The following is a 17,914-nucleotide window of genomic DNA, read 5'->3' as shown; positions in this document are numbered from 1 at the left end:
GTGCTCATGAGGATCTGTGCAACCAAGCCTCAGATTTAACGCTCTATCCTATGTAGTTACAGGAACATGGGAGCGTGTAAAACCTGCTGGGAGTGGGAATGCAGCTTTGACCGAATGGTTCCAAACAGAAGTAAACCCAGGATCCCACAAAGAGAAACATGGAGCCTCACAAGCAAGGCAGTCGTGATGAAACTTTGCAAAACCCGTGTCTCAGCCACAACTGAGTGTTCTGTCCTGTTTTGCTCACCACACTTCAGGAAGATGTGAAGACATCTGAGGGGGTGCAGAAGAGATTCACTGAAATGATTCCAGGGATGAGAGGCTTTAGTTCCGTGGATAGAGTGGAGGAGCTGTGGTGGAAGTTAGAGCGGTGAAGTTGATAAAGTTGACAAATTCCACATGGGGCAGGGCACAGAAGCGATGCATCGTTGGTGTAGCAGTGAAAGAGTGGTGCGAGAGTAAGTTTGGAACAAAGACTGCTCAGTGTAAGCCAACGAAAGGGTAGCCGTAGTTAGGGCCCGTGGCTACACACATTAATTTGTAGAAAGTGAAAGGAATCAAGAGAGAAGTTGTTCAAGATGAAGAACATGTTCAGCCCGGTGGAAGAGAGTCTTAGTAGAAGGGAACTGGTTGGATCGATGTTCTAGAAAGAAAATGGGGAAATGGAATGCACATGTCACAGGGGCTGGATGGTGAAGACGAGGTGGTGGGGGCCCGGGAATTGGGAACCGTTAAAACGTGTTAGCTATCTGTGCGGTCATGGCTTGTACTTACTGCTGGTGGGGGTTAGGGGGTAGGTGGGGGAATGGGGGTAGGGTTCTAAAGGGTACGGAGAAAAAAAATGCGGGTCTTTGGGGAGAGGGTTGGAGAATGGGAACAGCTGGATTGCTTGTGCAAAGAGCCTGTATGGACTTGATGGACCAAATGCCCACTTTCCCTCTGTGGCCTTTCTCTGATCCTACAATCCCACCCATTATTTTGATCCAATCTTCTCAAATGTATTCTACAACCGTCATAATGGGAATCAGGCCCCTCATACATCAGCAGATTCATTGCCCTCACAGATCACTGCCGTCACAGTGGAATCAGGCTCCTCATATATCAGCAGATCACTGCCCTCGGCCCATAGGTTGTACACAAATTAAATAAACCTATTGCAGGCCAGAGTAACAAACGGTCCCCGAGAATTCTCGCTCAATAAACCTGTTGCTTAGTCCTCATGTACAGTTGGAAGTCCACTCTGAGAGCTGGCCATAGTTCCTTTACGTGACCCTTCGGGAGATTGCAGACCTGTGCTCGCTCAGACCAGTGGAACGACTGCAACCGTCACATCCAGGCGACTGATCAACATCTGCCTGCGGCATCTACGTACTCCACGCACATGGCTTGATGGATTTCCTCCAGATGTTCCTGGGACACGGAATGCCGATGGTTAGAAGATGTACAAGGTATGGGCTTGCAATGATCTGCTCCCTGCTTATCTGAGGAATTCACCCCCCTCTCATTCTGCCACCCAGATCCACATTCTACAACGTGTTAGCTGCCTGTGCAGTCACAGCAGTTACCAAAAATTCCCGGGAAACCCTGCCAAAAAGCAGATTGAAGCGAGGTCACTACTGGCTTCTCTGGGCCAGTGTCCTGTCAGCCCCCGTCACTTCACAAAAGCTCAAGCGAACGTCCTCCCCGTGCAGCACCGAAGGAACAGAGCGCTGCTGAAGGGGACATACCTAAGGCTCACCTCATCTGTATAGATGGGCTGTATAACCAGGAGGTGACAGGACACTGGGAACCTGCTGCTCCACACCAATAGATCTCCTTTCCCAAAATCTAACCTGCACCAAGTCACTCGGTTACCGCAGCCATCCCTACCAGTTAGCGGGAGTCTGACGAGCGATACTGATCGGGACCTTAGAATGTGCCACTCGACCCCCCACCTCACCACCCCCCCTCCCCCAGTCAGAGAGAAACGGTTTCCTCAAACGGGACCACCCAGAACTGGCCTCACAAAGGCCCCCTCCGTGCTACCAGCCCATGCTGACAAAGGCAGGGACTTGGGGAGCTGAGAGACCTCCAGAGTGGGACAGTAAACAGCTCGGAGCACAGCAGGTGCTTGTTGTGAAAATAGTTACTGCATCTCTCACCCATGTGGCCAGGCTCCAGGCTCCTGCTCAGTAAGGGGTTTTATCCCACCGTGCCCTCCGGCAGACTGGAACTGGCATCTCGGATCTGAAATACGGAAGGGGAGGAGGTAAGTTCCGCAGGAGAGGTGGAGAGATTTATCCCAATCCCCAGCCGGAGGGTGTCCAGGTATAATGTGCGGACATTGTTCACATGCACGCACCGGTTGTGTGCACATTTACACAGGTGTGTTCGGACAGATTAGTAAAGGGTCCAAGCTGCAGAAATTGCAGCTTTAACTCTCTGCTTCCATACTGATCCCCTACCTCAGAGTCATTTGCTTGTCCTAAAACCACATCCCTCAATTCCCTTAACGTCCAGAGATCTATCACAGAGTCACAGGGTACAAGAAAACTGCTCCCGATTATATATCAGTGTAAAGGTTACACATGGTGTAACACTATTCCCAGAGTGGGGATAATTGGACAAATCCATTGTTACCTGCCTGGTGAATGCACTGCTGTTAAGTGGCTGACACTGATTTTGTGAATGCTATTGGTACGTGACAATCCTTCACTCAGTGCACTTTGCTGGGGGAATTTACCCAGCTTCAAAGGCGGTTACTGTGAAGACCTGCTCATTGAATAGGCTGTCCTCGCTGATTTTGACTGCTTGCTCCGAGCCAAGGCACCCCTCAGTAGCTGATCGATATTGTTAGAGTAAAACATGTGGATTGGCAGATTCAACAGCCGGATGCGTAGGGTGAACCTGGCGCACTGAGTGTTGAAGCTGTGACAGAGGCACAGCTCTCGGAGCAAGCACACCAGAGAGAGTTGGGTGGGGCTGGTGGGGGAGCTAAATGATCATTTCCATTAACCGAGTTGTGAGACGGCCACCATTTCCCAGCCTCCTTACTTTCAGTTCCAGGTCTCTGAAGAGCTGTGCCACAGGGGCATCTTGCGTGGGTTCAGCCACGCCCAGTGCTCTACACAGTGCCGCCAGCTCTCCGAAGACTTCGCCGCCAGCCATCATCTTCTGGCACCTGCTGCTGTTCCTGTGGCAGCTGCCTGGATGCGTAGTAGCCTGGCCGCCTGCAGCTCCGAGCCCAGAAAAACACTGAAACCAAAGTCACGCAACAGTGGACATAAGAACGCGGGAATTAGGAGCAGCAGCACATACGTTTGCAGCTGAGCCCCTACCTCAGGAGTCATTTGCTTGTCCTAACCCCACATCCCTCAATTCCCTTAATGTCCAGAGATCTATCACAGAGTCACAGGAGGACAGGAATGGGCCCCTTGGCCCACAAACATCCATGACAACGTTTCTGCCCATCTGCACCAACCCCATTCGCTGCACACCAGGTCCATATCCTGCCCAAACGTAGTGACTGTATCTGAATGCACCTGCTCCTCTGGCAGCAAATTCTAGATATAAACCACGCTCTGTGTAAAAAGCTGTCCCATCCAATCCCCTTTAAAAACTTCTTCCCCTCACATTAAACCTCTGCCCTCTTGTTTTTGATAACTCCACCATGGGAAAGGAGGTCTGACTATCTACTCTATCTATGCCTCTTATAATTTTACACATCTCTATCTGGTCACCGGCCTCAGCCTCCTTTGCTTCAAGGAATACAAGCCCAGTCTATCCAACTTCTCCCCACAGCCAAAGTCCTCCGATCCAGGCAACATTCGTGGTGAACCTCCTCTGCACTCTCTCCAGCACAACCACATCCTCACTGTGGTGTGGGTGACCAGAAATGCGCGCAGTGCTCCAATTGTGGTCTAACCAATGTTTTGTAAAATAGCCACATAGTCTCAATTCTTATATTCAGACCCCGGCCTACAAAGGCGAACATGCCGTATACCTTCTTCACCCCCTATCAACCTATGTTGCCAATTTCAGGGAAGGGCAGGCACGGTAGTGTAGTTGTACAGCTACAGCGCCAGTGACCTGGATTCAAGTCCAGCCGCTCTCCGTAAGGAGTTTGTAAGTTCTCCCCGTGTCTCTGTGGGTTTCCTCCGGGTGCTCCGGGTTCCTCCCACGTTCCAAAGAACGTACGGGTTAGGAAGTTGTGGGCATGCTATGATGGTGCCGGCAGTGTGGCAAACACTTGTGGGCTGCCCCAAGAATACTCTACGCAAAAGATTGCATTTTACTGTGTGTTTCAATGTACATGTGACTAAAACAAATCTTATCTATGGACTTGAGACCCAAGGTCCCTCTGTTCACCAATATCCCTTAGTTACTACCATTTATTGTAGATGTCCTACCCCTATCTGACTTCCCAAAATGCATCACATGATCTCTGTTTTGAATGAAGTCAATGACCGATTCTCCACAGCCCTGTGGGGTAAAGAACTCCAAACACTCACTACCTCCTGAGCGAGAATGTTCCTCCTCACTCCTAATGTCCCAATAGGTCCTAATCGGCCTTCCTCTTCCACTAGCCAATGGTTCCAGACTCTTTGGTCAGGGAAACAACCTCCCTGCATCTGCTTGTACCGAGTCCTTGCACATTTGTGAGATGGTCACCCTATGGCATATTGATATTCGAGGGCGTTGTGTTCAGCACCCCCGTCCCACAGGGAGCTGGCTGATGTGACAGCACAGTGGTCAGGTTACTGGACCACTGGTCCAGAGCCCTGGATTATCGATCCCACAAACACCATTCAGGATCCCACCACAGAAGCTGGGGAGGTGGCGGGGGAGGGGGTGGTGGTGGGGGGCAGGTTGAATTCAAGTATTTGACAAAATCTAGAATTAAAAGCTATTTTTGGTAATGGTGATCAGATTGTTGTAAAAAATCCACTGGGTTCAGGGAAGGAGATTGGCCATCTTTATCACATCCTGCGCACAAGTGATGTCAGATCAGCACAAGCACAACAGACCAAAACACCCCTCTCCCATGCTGGCCAATTCTATCTGGATTACTGTTCATTGAGCCGAGGACACTTCGAAACTCAAGATCGAGACCGAAAGCAGCACCCCAAATCACGTGCCCCAAAGGACTTTCAAATACTTCAGCAACTTTTGAAACGTAAGTCACAGTATATCGTTAGAAAACATGGCAGCCTGTTGCAACACACCAAGTTCCCACAGATGATCTGTTTTGGGTGGTTTGAAAAACAAAAGACTGCAACTGCTGGAAACCTGAAATACAAACAGAGTGCTGAGAATACTCAACAGGACAGGCAGTGACTGTGGTGTCAGTGAGGTCACCAACAGCTCAGTCTAACGGGTGGACTTTAATGAATGGCCCCAGGCAAAAGCAGAGAGTGGAGCTTAGAGGGTGAAAATTCAGTGGAAATATAAACTCCTTGGCTAGTTAGACAGCAATACGTACTCTTACTCAACTACAGTCGTGGACAGCATGCTACAGCAAGGATGAGATGCCATGAGAGACAGTGCAGAAGAAATTCACCAGGGTGTTGTCAGGATTGGGAGAACTGCAGTTAGGAGGACAGACTGGCTCCACTGCTGGGGAGGGGTGCGGGCCGCTGCTCTTTGGAACAAATTGAAAGGAGATTTGGTTGAGATGCACCTCTCTATAAGAGGATGACAAAAGGAGAGGGGAATGCCCAATTCCCCGAGCAGAGAGGACAGTAATGGGGGGGCATTGATCGGAATCAATCAGCAGATGGATTAAAGGGGGATTTAGGAAAAGCCAATAAAAGAGCATTGACCTGAAACACCAACTCTGTTTCACTCTCCACAGATGCTGCCTGACCCGCGTGAGTGTTTCAGAATTCTTGTTTTTAATCTGATTTGGTGTTGGTCAAGGGATAAATTGTTGGTCAGAACTTCCCTGCTCTTTTCAAGCTGGTTTCACAAGCTCTTTTATTTCTGCCCGAGAAGACAGATTGGTGCTTGCTTTGGGGGGGTGCCACGTGAAAGGGAACACCTTCAACAATGCGATGGAGACACAGGAGACTGCAGAGTTTGTTTCTCTTTACACCTTCAACAGTGCCGCATTCCCTCGGTGCTACACAGTCTGGATTGTGTTCAATCCCTGAACTCAACCCATGGCTTTAGACTTGCTGCTGTCAACTGATTCTTTTTTTCTCTCTAACAGAAAGCCCATGGAAAAGGGGAAGGGGAGACTGACTGCAGCTGTGCTTCAACTGAGGAGGTAGCAGACACAACAGGCTGAATATTTTATCTGTGCTGCAGCTTCGAGGGTCCCATGGTAACGAACCTCCTTGAAACAACAAACAGGATTTTCTAGGACCCATTAAAAACAGGGAGAAATCCTCCACTGCTTTGCACACGCCAACACCCAGCAGAACACATGGATCTGGCATTGACTGTCACCGTAGCAACAGTACAGATTACATTGAGAAACCAAGCTTGCCACGTCACCACACAGTCAAGGAGTGGCACAGAAAAACTTTCTTAAAGGACTATTCAACTAAGCACCAGTCAGCCTAATAATCCTTTGAACCTGAACAATCATGTCTCACCCCACTTTCCTGCCCAGTCACAATACCCCAGATCACAGTGCTTCAGAAACATTATGCCTGTGAAGCATAAAAACAGAAAATGTCGGAAACACCCAGCAAGTCAAGCAGCATCTGTGGGAAGAGAAACAGAGTCAACATTTCAGGTCAGATTCCTTCGTCAGAGACCTCTCCTTCCCAGTTCTGATGACCGATCCTCGATCTGAAACATTAGCTCTGATTCTCTTCCCACAGATGCTGCCTGACCTGCTGAGTGTTTCCAGCATGTTACTGTTCTTAGATTTCCAGCATCTACAGATTTTTTTTTATTTCCAGGTATTTCACCTTAAAAAGATCAGAATAGATAAAATGTAAATTTATTTTTTATTAACTTAAATGTACATCTAAGGATTAACAGATTAGAGGTGGAATGAGCAGTCACAGAGCTGCCAGTGCTCCATACTAACCAGCTCGCTCGTAGTTTCTCATTCCACATCACATTTAAGAATGAGAGCAAAAAACAATCCGCTGGAGGAGCTGTGGGCCGAGCAGCACCTGTGGGAGGAAAGGAATTGTCGATGTTTCGGGCTCTGTTTGTTGCTCCAGGTTCCAGCATCCGCAGTCTCCATGGTTAAGAATGGATCTCACTCCACTGCTCGACTCGGCCTTCACCCTCCTGGTTCCATCTTCCTCCATATTTGACCGCCTCCATCTATCATACATTGGCCTCTGTCTCCCAACTCCACCCCTCCTCCATCCTTCACCACCTACCCCACCCATCAGCTCCTGTTCTGCCTCATCAGACCCCCTCCTCTCTCTACACCGGCCATCTCCCCTCTCACTCCTGATGCAGAATTTCAACCTGAAACATTGACATCTCCTTCCCTCCCCGCCCCCCCCCACCCTACAGATGCCGAGTTCCTCCAGCAGATTTTGTTATTTTGGGATTAGTTTGAGGTCACTTTGTTGCCACGGTAGCACTTCAGTAACAGGGTGTCCTTGCTGTACAAATAATCTCACACGTAACGAATAGAGAACCAACTTAGCCAAACTGCATTCAGCTCCTACATTCACCTCCGTAACAGTCATGGAGTTGTACATCGAAGCAGCCCCTTCGGTGCACCACGTCTATGGTGACCCATCAGTCCATCTCTAGCAATCCCACCTGCCTGCATTAATTCCATCTCTATCCATGCCTGCTCATTCAAGTACCCGTCCTGATGCCTCATAATGTTGTTAGTTTCTGCCTCCACCACCTCCTTCCAGATACCAACTACTCTTTTGTGTGACAATATAACCCCTCAGATCCCCTTTAAACCTCATCACTCTCACCTTAAACCTCTGCCCTCCAGTTTGATATGATCATGACAGTGAACTATTTCACAAAGGTAGATACCTGGTGTCAGTTCAATTCCCCGGTACCACCTGACAGAGGTCCTCACTTTTCTATTGCAATGTGCAAAGATTATCACATCTGCATCTGTGCAGGCACCCTCCCCGAAATGCAGGGGTATGCTCCTTCCTTCCCCACCACTGCTGCAGAAAGACCACCCCCACTCCACTCCCCCCTCCCACAACAGGGGCAGAACAAGCCCACATTCTGTGGGATCTGCCTGTGATTAATTCCATATCCATTAATACCCTTGGTTAATAAATATCCATCCACCTCAAATTTAACACGTCCAGCAACAATTGCTGTTTGCAGAAGAGTTTGAACCGTTCCCCCAGCCTTTGCCAAGAATGGGAAGCACAGACAGCACTCTCTAAAGGATTGGCTCTAATGTTTAATCAACACTTCCTGCACCAATGCGCAGGATCGAAAGAGGCTGCAGAGGGTTGTAGACTCAGCCAGCTCCATCACGGGCACAACCCTCCCCGCCATCGAGGACATTTTCATAAGGCGGTGCCTCAAGAAGGCAGCTTCCATCATTAAGGACCCTCACCATCCGGGACATGCCCTCTTCTCGTTACTACCATCGGGGAGGAGGTACAGGAGCCTGAAGACCCACATTCAACAATTTAGGAACAACTTTAAGTTAACATTTTTTTAAATTTTTTTTTAATTTACAGCGTGGTAACAGGCCCTTCCGGCCCAACGAGTCCGCGCCGCCCGTTTTAAACTCAAATTAACCTACCCGTACGTCTTTGCAATGTGGGAGGAAACCAGAGCACCCGGAGGGAACCCACGCAGACACGGAAGAACATACAAACTCCTTACAGACAGCGACGGGAATCGAAACCCCGATCGCTGGCGCTGTAATAGCATTGCGCTAACCGCTACGCTACCACGCCATCAGATTTCTGAACAGTCCATTTTTTATTCCTTTTCTCCACTATTTATTTATTTCTGAAACTTATAGTACAGCAGCTGTGCTGCTGCTACAAAACAACAAATTTCGCAACATACGTCAGTGATGATAAACCTGATTCTGATATGAAATAAATATCATAAATCATGGGAATACAGCTTCAGTTCTGGTTACCCGTGCAACACTTACGCAGCAGTTGGAGGCAGCTCTGTTTGTCATTCAGCCTGGAGGTGGCGCTTCCTGCGGTGAGGGACGGGTAGGGACAGTGTAGCTCACTGAGCAACCCACTGACCTCCAGCTGAAAGGTTTCTGCATCTTCAGCACCTGTGAAACCGAGAAGGAGCCTGTAACTGTATCAAGTCCAGAGGCTAAACACCACTTGGCCCCATACATTCCTCACTCAGGCTACATGTTGATCGAACACATTCAGTTCACCCCTGAAGTGAGAATCGATTCTTTCTGATCCCCAAAGGTAGTCAGTCCAAAGTATTCACTTCTCCTCCTTTCACCAGAATATATCCAGCTCTTCTTTAAAGGGAAACTTCCCATTCTGTCTCCCAAAGTTCTGCACACGTGGTGTGTGTGCAATCCGAGGGCAACCGTGGCGCACATCAAGGTTGGTAGCAGGATTCCGCTGCACGTGTCAGAGTCCCAACGTTGGTCAGGAGCCTCACTCACCGTGCCTGCCCCTCGCTGTGCTGTACCTGCCCTGAGAGCGCTGCATAATGCCAGCACGTGTCTGAAATTAAAAACAAAGTCAGTCCCTCAACATCTAACTTCTTCAATTCACTAAAAGGAATGTGTATACTAATTCTATTGTCTGTGATGATCACAGTGCCGATGGTGACCGTGACATATATGTATCCACCCTCCACTCGTTGCATTTTCCAGAAATGACCCTGCTCTCATTGGGATGTTGCTGTGTTTCTGTTCCCTCCGCAATTTAAGCAGATTTTCCTGAGTAAATGGACTTGGTTTGCAGACAAGCAGCTGCTCCAAGTCACATGCCCTGTCGCTTATTGGTTGGTACAGTGTCGTTGACAAATACTCTGAAGAAATCAAGATTTTAACCAGAAGAAAATTAGAAAATTACAGATGCTGGAAATCTGAAATAAAAACAAAATGCTAGATCAACTCAGCAGATCAGGCAGCAGCTGTGGGGACAGAAACAGAGTGAATGTTTCAGACTGAAGACTGGGAAACTGTATAAACAAGTGGCGTGTATGACTCACCTCACTTCCTATCCATCCTTTCCCACCCTCTCTCCAACTTAAAAATAATTTGTTTTTGTGCTTCTCCAGTTCTAACAAAGGGTCTTGGACAAGAAACGTTAACTCTGATTCTCACTCCACAGGTGCTGACTGACCTGCTGAGTGTTTCTAGCACTTTGTTTTTATTTCAGATTTCCAGCACCTGCAATTGTCTAATTTTCTTCCTGAAGTAACTTTATTTCTTCAGGGGGGAGAGGGGGGGGGGGCAGAGGGTGGGGGAGAAGGGGGGGAGAGGGACATACAGGCACAGAAATAGGCCCTTCGGCCCATACACGTCTATGCCGATCAAGATGCATATACAAGCTAATCCCATTTCCCACCTCTTGGCCCATATCCCACTAAAATCTTGTCATCCATATAACTGTCCACATACTTCTTAGATGTATCTAACGTACCTGCCTCACCCACTTCCTCTGGTAGCTGGCTCCATATATTTACCACTCGCTGTGGATAAAGTTGCGCTTCAGGTTATTTAAACCTTTCACCTCTAACCTTAAAACTACCTCCTCTAGTTTTCGATTCCCCAGCCCTGGGAAAAAGACTGCTCATCCTATCTATGCCCCTCATGATTTTATATACCTCAATGAGATCATCCCTCGGTCTTCTCCGCTCCATGGAGTAAAGGCCCAGCCTGTCTAACTTCTAACTCAGTCCCTCGAATCCCAGCGACATCCTTGTAAATCTTTTTTATACTTTTTCCATCTTAATCACATCGTTCCTATAACAGGTGACCAAAACTGAACACAATATCCAACTGTGGCCTCACCAACATCTCGTACAATTGCAACATAACCTCCCAGCTTCCATATTCAATGCCCTGGCTGATGAAGGTCAGCATGCCAAAAAGCCTTCTTCACTGACCCGTCTATCTGTGACTCCACTTTAAGGGAACTATGCACCTGTACTCCAAGGTCCCTCTGTTCTACAACAGTACCTGGGGCCCTTCCATTCAATGTAAAAGTCCTACCTTGATATGTCCTTCCAAAAGGTAACACTTCGCACTGATCTGAATTAAATTCTATTTCCCGTTCATTAGCCCAACTTCCCAGCCAATCAATATCCCGCTGCAATCCTTGATTCTCCTCTTCACTGTCTATAACACCACCATCTGCAAACTTACTAACTATTCCTCATATATTCTCATACAAATCATTAATAGAGATGACAATTAACAATGGGCCCCTGGGGCACACCACTAGTCACAGTCTGAGAAACATCCATCCACCATCACCCTCTGTTTCCTACCACCCAGCCAATTTTGTATCCAGTTTGCTAACTCTCCTTGGATACCATAGCGATCTAAACCTTCCAGAATAGCCTACCATGTGGAGCCTTGTCACAAGCCTTTACTGAAATCCACACATACTACATCTACCACCCTCTCCTCGTCAACTTTCCTCATCACTTCATCAAAAAAACTCAATCAGATTCATAAGACAATGTCTCCCACACATGAAGCCATGCTGGCTACCCCTAATCACCTCTGCCTTTCCAAATCCAAGTGTATCTTATCCCTCAGAATGCTTTCCAGCAACTTAACTGCCACAGATGTTTGTCTAACTGGTCTATAATTACCATGTCTGCCCTTCTTAAATAAGGCATAACATTTGCTATCCTTCAGCCTTCTGGCACCTTGCCAGAGGATAGCAATGTTACAAACATCTCAGCAAAGGCGCCAGCAATTTCTTCTCTGGCTTCCCATAGTGCTCTTCGATATACCTGGTCTGGACCTGCTGATTCCTGCACTCTTAGAGAACTCAAAAACTTCACCACTATTAATTGTCAATAATATTATGTATCTAGGCTCGAATCAGATAAAGGAGGAATGTTCTCTTCCCCACAACAACTTAATAACAAGGTTACCTTGTATTTACGTTGCAATTTTAAAGTGGCAGAACCCTCCGAGGCACTTTACACAGATGAAGAATCCTACAGCACAGAAACCAGCCCTTTCTGCCCACCTCATCCATGCTGATCATGATGACTATCTCAGCTGATCCCATATGCCACATCCCTCTGTGTCTTTCCCATCCAAGCACCTGTCCCAATGCCATTTAAATGTTGTAACTATACTGCCTCAACATCTCCTCTTGCAGCTCATTCCAGATAACCATCACCCTGTGAATGTGTGAAAAACTTAGCCCTCAGATCTCCTTTACATTTCTCACCTTAAACCTATGCCCTCTGCTCCTAGACTCCCCTGCCCTGAGGGGAATAACTCTATCTACCCTATCTATACCCCTCATAATTTTATAGACCACTATAAGGTCACCCCTCAGCCTCCTACGCTCCAGTGAGAACAAACCCAGCCTGTCCAGTCTCTCTTTTATAACTACAGCCCTCCATTCCAGGCAACATCCTGGTGAATCTCTTCTGCACCCTCTTTATCGCTACCACATCCTTCCTGTAGTCTAGCACCAGAACTCCAAGTGCAGTTGAACCAATGTTTTGTACAGCCACAAAGCCACATCTCAACTCTTACACACAATGCCTCGGCCAATGAAGGCAAGCGTATCAAATGCCTTCTTCACTATCCTATGCACTCGTGTCACCACTTTCAGGGAGCTTTAGACTTGCACCTCAAGGTCCCTCTGTACATCCACACTCCCAAGTCCCTGTCATTTACTTCATGTGTCCTACCAATATCTGACTTCCCAAAGTGCATTATCTCGAACTTGTCTGCATTAAATTCCATCTGCCACTGCTCAGGCCCAACTTTCCAGCTGATCTATGTCCCACTGTATCCTTACACAGCTTCAAGTTCCTGGGTGTCAACATCTCAGAGGAGCTAGCCTGCACCCAGCACACAGATACAACTATGAAGAAGGTACGCCTGCGTCTCTACTTTCTGAGAAGTTTAAAGAGATTCGGCATGTCATTGAGGTCTCTGACAAACTTCTGCAGATGTAAAGTGGAAAACATTCTGACTGGTTGCATCACAGCCTGGTATGGAAACTCCAATACACAGGACCACAAGAGGCCATAAAGAGTGGTGGGACTCAGCCAGTTCAATCACAGGTACTGCTTTCCCCACCATCGAGGGGAGGTGATGTCTCAGGAAGGCGACATCCATCGTCAGGGATCCCCACCATCCGGGACCATGCCCTCTTCTTGATGCTGCCATCAGGCAGGAGGTACGGGATCCTGAAGACCCATACCTCAAGGTTCAACCACAGCTTCTTCCCCACTGCCATCAGGTTCTTGAAACCCACCTGAAAACCCTAACACTACCTTGGACTTTAATTCTTTTCCTCTCTTTCAACTTGCACAAACATTATGTTTATTTTGTTGTATAAGTTAAGTACAATTTACACTAACAGAAGTTTATGTTAACTTATGTTTGTCATGTCTGTAATATACCGTGCTCCTGCTGCAAAAAGCTAACTTTCATGGCAGAACTTTGCCAGAAACTTTACCAAGATCTATGTAAACCATATCTACCGTTCCACCTTCATCAATTTTAGTTACCTCCTCAAAAAACTTAATCAGATTTGTAGACATGATCTCCCCTGCACAAAACCATGCCGACTCCTCCTAATCAGTTCCTGCCTTGCCAAGTGAACACAAATCCTTCTGCTCAGAAAGAATCTTCTCCAACAACTTCCTTGCCACTGATGCAAGGCTGTAGTCTTCTGGTAACTTCACCTGTGGCTAACAAGGATGCAACAATCTCTGTCAGAGCCCGAGCAATCTCCTCCCTTGCACCTTGGGCGAGATCCGTCAGGCCCTGCAGATTTATCCACCCTAATGTGCTCCATTATTCCCAGCACCTCCTTAAGATCACAGATGTGATCTTAAAATCTGACAATGAGCCACAAAGAGAGGCCTTTCCACAAAAAATCATTCATATGAACTGGTTAGTTGTTTCCAAGTTAACAGTTACCTGATTTGCTTTGTAATCCCAGCAATTTGTCTTAATTCCAGATATTCAACTTCTTGTTTTATTCACTGTTGGCATGGAAGCTAGCTCAAGTGCTACTAAAATGGATTAGTATTAGCGGGTGCTTGATGCTTGGCATAGACAGGTTGGGTCAGAGGGCCCATTCTTGGCACTGTATGATTGCAAGACTCTATCTAGATATCTCCAGCATTCACAGCCCATCTCTAATCACCCTTGAGAAGGTGGTGGTGAGCTACCTCCTTGAACCACTGCAGTCCTTCTGGTGAAGGTACTCCCACAATCATATAGGTCTAATTTCTGGAAAAACAGCAATATATTTGGCAAAAACCTGGTCAGAGGCTTAATGGAGAGAGAGAGCGCGAGAGAGAGCGAGTGAGCGAGAGCGGAGCGATGGATTTCCAGAGCACTGGGTCGAAGCAGCTGAAGGACAGACACTAAAGGTGTTGCAGCGTAAATGCAGTCAATGCAAGGGGCCAGAATTGGAGCATCCAGGGAACCAGCTGGAATTGTTATCCACTCTGCCAGCCTCTTTTCCCCAGGACTACTTGCAACTTTTCCCCAATTCCCACCTGTTGTTGGGGTGAGGGCATTCCTCCAGGAGGCTGACAGCTTTCAGCTCAGACACCAGCCAGGAGCAGGCACCAGTGAAATGTGGGCAGCACGGCCCCTTCTCCACTTCCTGCGACAATACACCCTCTTTAACGAGCTGCCCAGTGTACCTGCAACAGTCAGAAAGTGCAACGCTCAACAAAGTCACCAGTCAGTGCAGAGCTCAACACCCAATACTTCCTAATCACTTCAACATTTTCATTCTCTGCAATACTGCATGAGAAGCCTTCAGCAACCCTCTGGAAAGTTATCCATTTAGAACCAGTCCTCTGCTTCCATCCCCCAAGCTGCAACTCTTTCCCACAATGAATACATTTAATTTTCTTTAAAGGAGATGGTTGAGTATCCCATCAAATGGTGAATCCCAGGTCCTTACCCTGCTGCACATAAAGGAGAAATTCTTCATGTCATTTTCAGTTCTTTCACCAAAGCACATGGGCACTTGAACTTGGTGTCCTTACACACTAACAAGGCTTGATGATATTGTACTGCATGGTTTGGAGACAAGTGCCCAGGGAGCTGCCAGTGCTGGAGGGATTTGACAAGCCACCAAGTTAGGGTTTCCATCAAATCCAGAAGCTCAAACCCAGTACTGGGCTCAATCTAAAGCTCAGGAAACAGCTGAAATAAAGTCACAAAATGCTGGACCTGAAACATTCTCCGTTTCTCTTCCACAAATGCTAGCTGACCCGATGACTATTCCCATCATTTTGTTTTATTTCAGATTTCAGCATCTTTCAGTATGAAACAGCTGAATCACTTTACTATGGAGCTGATTCAGTTACTCAAAGTTTGCAACAATTCTGTTTTGGAATGCCCAGAGGTTGGGAAAGATGCAAGCCCATCTTTCCAGACCTTCCAGCTCACGCATCAGTGCCACCCTCCCCCACCTCCCCTCCCTCCTCTCTCCCCCTCCCCTCCCTCTCTCCCCCTCCCCCTCCCCTCCCTCTCTCCCCCTCCCCCTCTCTCACCCCCTCCCCTCCCTCTCTCCCCCTCTCTCCCCTCCCCTCCCTCCCCCGTCCTCCCCCCTCCCCCTCCCCCCACTCCCTCCCCCTCCCCCCACCCTCCCCTCCCTCCCACCCCTCCACCCTCCCCCCTCCCTCCCCCCACCCCTCCCCCCTCCCTCCCCCTCCCCCCCTCCCTCCGTCTCCCCCCTCCCTCCCTCCCCCTCCCCCCTCCCTCCCCCTCCCCCCCCTCTGTCTCCACCCCTCCATCCCTCCCCCTCGCCCCCTCCCTCCCCCTCCGTCTCCACCCTCCCTCCCCCCTCCCTCCCCCTCCCCCCCTCCCTCCCTCCCCCTCCCCCCTCCCTCCCTCCCCCTCCGTCTCCCCCCTCCCTCCCTCCCCTCCGTCTCCCCCTCCCTCCCCCCTCCCCGTCTCCCCCCTCCCTCCCCTCCCCCCCTCCCCCCCTCCCCCCCTCCCCCACTCCGTCTCCCCCCTCCCCCGCCCTCCCTCCCCCTCCGTCTCCCCCCCTCCCTTCCTCCCCCTCCGTCTCCCCCCTCCCTCCCCCATCCCCCTCCCCCCCCTCCCCCTCCGTCTCCCCCCTCCCTCCCCCCTCCCCTCCCCCCCGTCTCCCCCCTCCCTCCCCGTCTCTCCCCCTCCCTCCCCCCCCGTGTCTCCCCCCTCTCCCTCCCCGTCTCTCCCCCTCCCTCCCCCCTCCGTCTCCCCCCCTCCCTCCCTCCCCCCCGTCTCCCCCCTCCCTCCCTCCCCCCCGTCTCCCCCCCCTCCCTCCCTCCCCCCTCCGTCTCCCCCCCTCCCTCCCTCCCCCCCCGTCTCCCCCCTCCCTCCCTCCCCCCCCGTCTCCCCCCCTCCCTCCCTCCCCCCTCCGTCTCCCCCCCCCCTCCCTCCCCCTCCGTCTCCCCCCCCTCCTCCCTCCCCCCTCCGTCTCTCCCCCCTCCCTCCCTCCCCCCTCCGTCTCCCCCCCTCCCTCCTCCCCCCTCCGTCTCCCCCCCTCCCCCCCCTCTCCCCCCCCTCCCTCCTCCCCCCTCCGTCTCCCCCCTCCCTCCCTCCCCCCCGTCTCCCCCCCTCCTCCCTCCCTCCCCCCCCGTCTCCCCCCCTCCCTCCCTCCCCCCTCCGTCTCCCCCCCTCCCTCCCTCCCCCCCGTCTCCCCCCCTCCCTCCCTCCCCCCCGTCTCCCCCCCTCCCTCCCCCCCCTCTCTCCCCGTCTCCCCCCCTCCCTCTCTCTCTCCCCCCGTCTCCCCCCCTCCCTCCCCCCTCCCTCCCTCCCCCCCGTCTCCCCCCCTCCCTCCCCCCCTCCCTCCCCCCCCCGTCTCCCTCCCCCCCGTCTCCCCCCCTCCCTCCCTCCCTCCCCCCCTCCCTCCCTCCCTCCCCCCCTCCCTCCCCCCTCCGTCTCCCCCCTCCCTCCCCCCCTCCCTCCCTCCCCCCCGTCTCCCCCCTCCCCCCCTCCCTCCCCCCTCCGGCTCCCCCCTCCCCCCTCCCTCCCCCCTCCGTCTCCCCCCCTCCCTCCCCCCTCCCTCCCCCCCCGTCTCCCCCCCTCCCTCCCTCCCTCCCCCCTCCCCCCCCTCTCCCTCCCTCCCTCCCCCCTCCGTCTCCCTCCCTCCCTCCCTCCCCACACCCAGTCTCCCTCCCTCCCTCCCTCCCTCCCCCCTCCGTCTCCCCCCCTCCCTCCCCCCCGTCTCCCCCCCCTCCCTCCCCCCCCCCCGTCTCCCCCCCTCCCCCCCTCCCCCTCCGTCTCCCTCCCTCCCTCCCCCCTCCGTCTCCCCCCCTCCCTCCCTCCCTCCCTCCCCCCCTCCCCCCTCCCCCCCTCCCTCCCCCCTCCCCCTCCCCCCCTCCCTCCCTCCCCCCCTCCCCCCTCCCCCCCTCCCTCCCCCCTCCCCCTCCCCCCCTCCCTCCCTCCCCCTCCCCCCCTCCCTCCCTCCCCCTCCCTCCCTCCTCCCCCCGTCTCCCCCCCTCCCTCCCCCCCGTCTCCCCCCCCTCCCTCCCCCCCGTCTCCCCCCCCTCCCTCCCCCCCGTCTCCCCCCGTCTCCCCCCCTCTCTCGCCCTCCGTCTCCCCCCCCTCTCTCGCCCTCCGTCTCCCCCCCCTCTCTCCCACCTCCTCTCTCCCCCACCCCCCAGGCTGTCAGTGCAGTTCAATCCCCCATCTCCCTGCCCCCCGGCCCCGGCCCGGCCCTTACCCCAGCGCCGTCAGCAGAGCGGCCACCGGGCCCTCCATCCCCGCCCTCCCGCCGCTTCCGGCCGCCATCGGGCCGCCCCTGGATCACGGGCCTGGCGGGGGCGGCCGGGGAACTGCCTGTTCGCAGCCCCGACCGGGTCC

The 17,914-nt window shown here is 51.8% G+C and overlaps 2 protein-coding genes and 1 long non-coding RNA gene across 7 annotated transcripts in view; 1 reads left to right on the top strand and 2 right to left on the bottom strand.

Annotated features, from left to right (window-relative positions):
- Positions 1-17,914, bottom strand: part of LOC127586454 (protein FAM98A-like) — a 108,828-nt gene that overhangs the window by 11,288 nt on the left and 79,626 nt on the right. The window lies entirely within an intron of this gene.
- The window catches only part of rasgrp4 (RAS guanyl releasing protein 4), a 223,122-nt gene that overhangs the window by 155,462 nt on the left and 49,746 nt on the right, over positions 1-17,914 (top strand). The window lies entirely within an intron of this gene.
- LOC127586456 (uncharacterized) lies at positions 8,250-14,621 on the bottom strand. The gene is made up of 3 exons (XR_007958688.1): positions 14,605-14,621; positions 9,053-9,187; positions 8,250-8,551 (listed from the first exon to the last, which is right to left on the bottom strand). It is a non-coding gene; the product is annotated as an uncharacterized LOC127586456 (long non-coding RNA).

The sequence above is a fragment of the Pristis pectinata genome, chromosome 35, assembly GCF_009764475.1.
Source record: "Pristis pectinata isolate sPriPec2 chromosome 35, sPriPec2.1.pri, whole genome shotgun sequence".
Taxonomy (NCBI): Eukaryota; Metazoa; Chordata; class Chondrichthyes; order Rhinopristiformes; family Pristidae; genus Pristis; species Pristis pectinata.
The sequence above is the reverse complement of the archived record's forward strand: the minus strand, read 5'-3'. Positions and strand labels throughout refer to the sequence as shown.